This window comes from Miniopterus natalensis, chromosome 1 (genome assembly GCF_054644295.1).
Source record: "Miniopterus natalensis isolate mMinNat1 chromosome 1, mMinNat1.hap1, whole genome shotgun sequence".
In the NCBI taxonomy this organism is placed as follows: domain Eukaryota; kingdom Metazoa; phylum Chordata; class Mammalia; order Chiroptera; family Miniopteridae; genus Miniopterus; species Miniopterus natalensis.
In genome coordinates this window covers 172275118-172281223 of record NC_142081.1, presented here as the reverse complement: position 1 = coordinate 172281223, position 6106 = coordinate 172275118, and positions in this window count along the sequence as shown.

The following is a 6106-nucleotide window of genomic DNA, read 5'->3' as shown; positions in this document are numbered from 1 at the left end:
TGGCCACGACCCTATTCTCACCCCATTTTACCGATGAGAAAACTGAGGTGCAGAGGTTAAATAACTTTCCCAAGGTCACATAACTAGGGAGTGAAAGGAATGAAGGCAAGAGCCATAATGCTTGGAGAAGGTTAAGAAGTATGAAAGGTTTTAGCTTCTCTTTTGGGCAACCAGGGCAAAGAGTTGGTGATATTTTTTTCCCCTTTCAACTATTGCCCCCAATCAGAGAATCATGAACTTTTAGAACTGGGTGGAACCTCAGAGATTGTCAAGGGCAAACCTCTTGTTTTAGGAAAGGAAGACACTGGGTCCAGAGCCTTTAAGGGACTTGGGCAAGGTTCAAGCTTTCTGATGAGTGCTTGGGGGCATTGATTTTGCTCCCCATTGCCCTCAGGCATTCCCATGGTTTTTCCCATTTGGTTAAACGCTGTAAGCAATTTTAAAAAAACTGTTTATTATGGAGAAAGTTTAACTTCTACAATAATATAATGGAACCCCATGTCCCACCACCACCCAGCTTCAACAATCATCAGCCACTCGACCAGTCTGGCTTCATCTAGATTCCCACCCACTCCCCACTTCCCAGTCCCCACTGGATAATTTTGAAGGGAATCTCAGGCATCATGTATTTCATCATTAACACTGTATATATCTCTGAACTATCAGGACTCTATTTTTTTTTTTAATATATCTTTATTGATTTCAGAGAGAGGAAAGAAGAGGGAGAGAGACAGAAACATCAATGATAAGAGAGTCATTGATCGGCTGCGAGCCCGCAACCTGGGCATGTGCCCTGACCTGGAATCGAACCCCGATCACCTGGATCCTAGGTCGACACTCAACCGCTCAGCCACGCCCGGCCTGGCAGGACTCTATTTATAACATTAGCACAACGCTATTACCACACCTTACAATAAAAGTGTTACTTAATATTATCCAATAGCCTGTCAGGGTTCAAGTTTCTCCATTTGCCACATACTTTTTTTATAGTTAGTTTGCAGCGAGCAAGTTCTGAACTTTTAACGAGTGCAGGACATTGTGGAGGAAACAGAGACGGTGAAAAAACAATCCCTACCCTTTGGTTCTGAACAATCAGTTATGAAGTTGAAAACCTACTACAGTATTAAAGTGGAACGAACATGCACCGTGGTGCAGAGGGAAGCAGCACAGTGTACATATTTGCTTCCTGGATGCCTGGGTTCTCAGGCTCCCTCCCCCACTAACTACCCAGTGATCTTAATTAAGTCACTTGATCCACCAGTGCCTTCCTCTGCTTATCTGAAAGATGTGCTAAAACACCTCAAAGGGTTGTTTGGAAAGAAATAGGCAAACACTTAGATCAGCACATGAGACATCTTACATACTCAATAAACATTAGCTATTATTATGATACCTTGACATGGTTATGACCCATTAATAAGTCATAAAAACACTTCATAATAGAAAGGTGGGTAGTTCTGGTTATTATGTCACTAATAATAATACATAATAATAATTATTATGGGTGATGATGATGATTTTGGTCATGATTTATTTTTTTAATGTGCAAGTCAGTTAAAATTAATTGATTTTAATTGTCAATTATGATTAATGTGTGTTTTTGCACTCATTTTCTCTCCCCCCCTCCCCCTCCCTCGCTCTCTTTCCTCACACCCTTCTCTAAACTGAGTTTGGAAGGACTCAATGCCAGCAGCACATGTTCAAGGTATTTCTTTCCTAAAGGGCCTAAGGTATACAAGAGATCTGATTCCTAATTGATATGGGGTAGCAACAGAGAGGTTGCTATAATCTTCATGCTGAGGAAAACCATTCATCCTGGACTGTTTGATTCATGCCTGTTGTCCCCTTTCACTCCCCAAAGGGTCCCAGTTTGGATGATAAATTATATGATCACCTACCTATACTCAACTCAAAACATCAGGCATGTTTTATTTTTTTAAATTATTTTATTTTATTTTTAAAAAATATATCTTTATTGATTTCAGAGAAAGGAAGGGAGGAGAGAAAGAGAGAAACATCAATGATGAGAGTCATTGATTGGCTGCCTCCTGCATGCCGCCTACTGGGGATTGATCCCACAATCCTTGACTAGGAATCAAACTGCATCTCCCAGATCATAGGTCAATGCTCAACCGCTGAGCCACACCCGACCAGGCATCAGGCAAGTTTTAAAAAATATTTATCTCTTGCCTACTCTACTCTACTTCACCCCACCCCACTTCCAGCCCCCACCCCCATTCCACCAACCACTCCAGCCCTGCCCTTATATACTTTCATCTCCACAGTCAGTTTAACCACTGGAGGCCTGCGAATAAGCTATGACTAGAGCTACGTCTGTTGCTGGGAATGGTTTACGCTACGGAACTGGTGTTACAAGGGCCATGCTCTTATTGTTATCCTTTGCACGGTGGAAATAGTTTCTGTCAATCAAGAATGAGGGGCGGGTCCCTAATCTGACCCCATTTAGTTGCAAATTTTAAGAATTGCACATAGATTAAACAATTCTACTCCCTCCCTCTACCAGTCAGGGGACCTGATTTATTTGTACTCTTTTTGTGTTAAACACATTTTACTCCTTGAATTTACTCAACCATTCAATACTTTTTAAAATATATATATATCTTTATTGATTTCAGAGAGAAGAAGGGAGAGGGGGAGAGAGAGATAGAAACATCAAGGATGAGAAAGTCGTCATTGATCGGCTGCCTCCTGCACGCCCCTGACTGGGGATCGAGCCTGCAACCAGGGCATGTGCCCTGGTGGGGAATCGAACCCTGATCTCCTGGATCATAGGTTAATGCTCAACAGCTGAGCTATGCCTGGCCGGGATCAACCATTTAATAATTTTAAAGCAATTTTTTCTTACTCTTGCAATGTGACTTCTTTAGCAGATTCTAAGGAAAATATAAAAAGGTCAAAAGGTCATGGCACTCAGTATATGATTAAGATAGATTTGGATTATACAAATTTATGACAACAATAATTTCTAAAACAAACAAAAAAAGAAGCTGGATTTCTTGAAGCCAAAACAAATCCTGATAAAATAAAAATCATAGGAAAAACCACCCAGATGCAATTTGTCAGTAATTCCATTTTGCAGACATGCAGTGCCTAATGTGTGCATGGCTTGCTTTGGGGCAAGACCTTTAGTTGAATTACAGCACAGTTTCTTCAAAGAATGGAATATTTAGTGGAGAGGCTATGACAGGGTAACAAACAATTCTAATATAAGGCAATAAAAGATATATGACTTCAGAGATGTCAACCCTGTGTTGTGAGATTTATGGAACACCAATGTGACTCTGAAGTTTAGAAATACTCTTAAATTCTGGGAAGTAGCATGGATTTAGATAAGAGGCCTATCAAGTTGTCACTTATTTATTTTTGTACAGTGCCCCAGGCATGGGTTCTCCATAATGGTTGTTGATAATTATGACCCAGTAATCTTTTAGTGTCATATTTTAACTCTAGGGTTTTTAAATGAACCCCGCACACTTCCATTTCTCACTGGACTGTCCCTGTTGTTTTCTACTGTCCATTCCTCCATCTTGGCTTTAGATTGTTTCCATCTCCCCTGTTCAGTCACCCACAGCCACCAGCTGGACCTCCCAAATCTCCCTCTTCCGGTGCTTTCACTTCAACCTTTAAACTGCTCAAGCCTCCCCAGGCTCCCCTTGGTCTCTTGCCCAATCTCCTCCTTTCTTTTTCCATTAAATTGCTTGAAAACTTATCAAGCAATAAATTCCTGGATTCACCTCTTCACTTGTAAGGTATTGCTCAACCCACAGTAGCCTGGATTCTGGGGCCACAAACTGTGTGTATGTGTATGTGTATGTGTGTGGTCACCAAAGATCTCCAGGTTAACTAGAAAAGTGAGTTATTACAGTAATTAAGCACAAGGGCCATGCAGTAAGCTTGCCAAGTGTTCGAATCCTGATGCAAATTTGTTCAAGTTACCTAGCTCCCTCATGCCTCAGTTTCCTCAACTGAAATTGGGAGACTATGAGTACCTGCTAAGTAGAGTTATAGCGAGGATTAAATGAGTTAGTGTACATAAGGAATTTAGAACGGCCTAGGTGTTGTCAGTTCTTATCATGGTTACAAACTCCGATCAATGAGTTTCTGTCCATATCTTATTTGGCCTCCCTGAGAGCTAGAATACAAGGGAAGACCCCTACTTTCCTGAAAACCTCCTTTTGCTACAGCCCTCTTGGGTTTTACCTTTCTGACTCGGACTTATCAGGATCCTTTGTGGGATCTTTTTTTCCTGCTTGTCCATTAAATGAGGGTGTTCCCCTGGGTACTGATTCACCCTCTGCTTTCCTCTTGGTGTACTCTCTTTCTCTGGGGTGATCTCATCCAAATCCCACAGCCACCTCCCGACCGGCCCTCTGCTGAGCTCTAGGCCTGCATGTCTAGCTTTGGAGAAGCCCATGAGCACCTCAAACCCAATAGGCTCAACTCCAAATCCTTCACCGTCCACTACAAACCTAGTTGCCTGTCTTGCTGCAGGGACACACATTGTACCAGAAATTGGTGCACCATCCCAGAGTCCCTCTTCCCAGTCACCTTCCCCAGCACTGTTAGTGACAGAGGCCTCCTTAGCACCTCTTATTCGCCATTCTCACCACCACGGACTGAATTCCGTCCGCATTCTCCGTGGGTCACTACATCAGGTTTCTTACTATTTTCTTCCTGCTTCAAGTTTTGACTCCTTTCAACTCATCCTTCGCTGAACTTCCCCACTGTCTTTCCAAAATGTAAATCTTATCACATCTGGCCACAGCCCAAAGTCCCCTAGTGAAGCTTCATATCTCAGAAGGTGGTGAAGTTCAAGTTTCTTGGCGTGAATGGCTCTTGTTTATCTCTGTGGTCTCAAATCTCCCCGTCTCCAACAGGCCCTGCTTGTCCCTGTGTCACACACTGTGGATCTTCCCACTCCTCAGGCTTTTCAAGCCTCTCGCCCTTTGCATGTGTGCTTCCTACCCTTGAACATTCCCCTCCCTGCTTTGCCTTCCTCTCCTCCTGATCCCTCAGAATCTAATTGCCACCTCTTTGGGGAGCCTTATGAAGTCACTCTACAATCTAGGGGTTCCTCTGTGTTCAAACATTACCCTGTGCATAGAGCTCTCTTAGAGTATGTATAACAATACAATCTTTGACCCCACTGTGTGTCTCTCTTTTTTTCTCTGCAAATCTAACTTTGCGCTTGCTGCACCTATTGTAGCACATCTGGCACAGAGATCTTCAAAATATACTGAATTAAAGTTTGAACTAAGAGCATATGTCACCTTCTTTCAACCTCACAAACTGTGAAGTGGTTATTGTTAGTACAGAGCCTATTCGCTTCTCTTACTTTATGGACAAAACACTTTCAAATGGTTGCTAGAAAAGCAAGCACTATTAAATAGCAAACTTGAAAAGGATTATATCTTTGATATAGTAGTTTCACCTCTAAGAATCTATCCTAAATAAATAATCAGAGGCAGGAAAATTTTATTCACTAAGATGTTCATCACCAAGTGATTTATGTAGGAAAAAAACTGAAAAAAATAGAGAAATGATTAAACATCCAGAATTATGGTATGTACAATGGACATTATACTGCCATTAGAGATTGTTTTCCAAAGACTTTTTAATGGTTTGGGACAATGCTTATGTTGTGCTTAATAAAAAAGCATGATAGAAAACTAGCAAATATTATAAAATCTTAAATTATATAAAGAAAAATACTCTTTAGAATAAGCAAGAAAAAAGACTCAAAAGAAACATATGGAAATGAACTCTTCAGTAATTATATCTTGGGTGACTTTGTTTTGTTTCATTCATTATCATTTTTGGTATTTCCTAAATTTTCTATAATAAGCATTTTACTTTTACAATCAGAAATATATAAAAACAACTTAAGTTAAGATTCAGGCTGTGTGAGACTTTTGTTCTATTTGTGTAGCATCATTCCTCCTCCTTCCAGTGACAGGACCTCAGTTTTGGAGGACACATGCCTCTCCATTGAGAATGGCCTCATGATGTGGACAAAGTAGACCCCAATCTAGGCTCCAGGGGTGGGTATGTGGCTCAGACTTGACCAATCATCATATTGCATCTG